Consider the following 1954-nt stretch of genomic DNA (forward strand, 5'->3'; position numbering starts at 1 on the left):
CCTCTCTTCCCAATATTGCTCACTCTCAATCTCTCCCTCTACCTCTCCCACAAACTCACTCCCTCTCAACCTCTTTCTGTACCTCTGCTCCCAATATCACTCACCCTCACTCTCTTCCCCCAACATCACTCACTCACTCTCTCTCCCCCCCAACACTCCTCGCTCCTCTATCTCAGCCTGCCCCCTCACGTTCCTTCCCCCATCTCTCTCTTCCTTGCCACTCCATCCCTGCCTTTACCCTAACGACACCCTCCTCTCTCTCTGCCTCTCCTTCATTCCAATGTCCACCTTACTACTCAACAAGGGGAACCATCGCCTGAGGGATGTGAAGGTTAAACCTTACTCCAGGTGAAAGACGGACTGTTCCCAAAATATAGCGAACGAGGGTTGCGGGGTCAGGGATGGGGACAAATCCGCCCCCTCTACCCTCTCTATATTGTCTGGTGTAACAATCTTATTGTCAATTAATGCAGATATTTGCATACGGTACATAATTTCCTTGGGTAATGGTGGGGGTGGGTGGGGGGGGGGGGCATGGGAGATGGGGAGGGGGCACGGAGGGTACTTGTGTCTTCAATGCTGGCCCCCCAAAACTCCACCCCCCACTCAAGTGTAGCAAAGACACTCTTCCACTCCGCAAAGGGTCCTGCAAACCATCAACATCCTCACCATTGCTGGGGGCTGGGGGTGTGAAACACAGCCGGGGGGAGGGAAGGGAACGAAGGGGTCAGGCCCTCCTCACCCTCCCTGGAGAGAGACATGCCCCCCCCCACTACCAAATCCCAGGCTGATTTGTCCCCTCCGCTCTGGGAGAACTGTCCCGCGCACCCAGCCATCCTCCACAGGCTCCTTGAACTACTGCTCTTCCTCTCCTCTATTTCTATTTATCCGAACCCAGCTCCCCCGACCGGAATTCCGATAATAACCTGCTTCTACTCACCCACACCTTCCGAATCACAACTCGGCAACAATTCCCCCTCGATCCGTCTCCCCCCCTCGATCCGTCTCTCCCCTCGATCCGTCTCCCTCCCCGGCTCTGGTCCTTTACCCCGTTCCCCCTCGATCCGTCTCCCACCCAGCTCTGGTCCTTTACCCCGTTCCCCCTCGATCCGTCTCCCCCCCATCTGGTCCTTTACCCCGTTCCCCCTCGATCCGTCTCCCTGCCTCTGGTCCTTTATCCCGAATTTCCAAACCCAGTTGGGATAGAGGCTCCAGCCTGGGAGATCGGCGTGGGGGGGCGGTGGTGGTGGAGGATGAAGGGGAAGGCCTGACTTTGGAAGGAGAGACCACCCCCCGCAACCCTCAGTCACAAAGACGTTGCTCACTGGGGGAAGGGTGGATGTTGGGTAGGGGATGGGTGGGGGGAAATGGATGGCTGTATAAACTTGGGGTGGGGGAGTGACATTACCCAACGCCCCCACCTCCCTCACCATACAAGGAGATTACCTTTCACTCTCACACCGCCCCCATTTGCCCAGGCCACCGTGTGATGTAAATATGCTGTAAAAAACTGTCAGTGATGTATTTATTTGTGAGTTAGTTGGCATTAACAAGGTGGGCATCACTTGCCAATGTAAAACCCCTTCGCTAACCACCCCGCCACCCCCCCAACTGTGGGGGCTGCCCCCGGAAGCTGGTGGGACCGAATTGGGATGGGGTTGGGTAGGGGGGTGGGGGGAAAGAGGGTCTGTGGCCGCCATCTATGGTTTCCTCACAGGGGCCATGTTTGGCCCCGCAGCACATCCGTCTCGGGTCTCCCAGCGGCCATTGCGGTTTCCCATGGTTAGGGGGAGTGGTGGTGGTGTGTGCCATATTGATTCTCTCCAGGGGCCATGTTGGGTTTCGCATCAGGGCCATCTGTTTTTGGTTCCCCCACAGGGCCCATCTTGGTTTCCCCAGGGCCATCTTGGGTTTCCTGTGCGGCCATCTTGGGTTTCCTGCAGGAGCCATCCTG

This window comes from Rhincodon typus, unplaced genomic scaffold, assembly GCF_021869965.1.
Source record: "Rhincodon typus isolate 14 unplaced genomic scaffold, sRhiTyp1.1 hic_rhity00004169, whole genome shotgun sequence".
Taxonomy (NCBI): Eukaryota; Metazoa; Chordata; class Chondrichthyes; order Orectolobiformes; family Rhincodontidae; genus Rhincodon; species Rhincodon typus.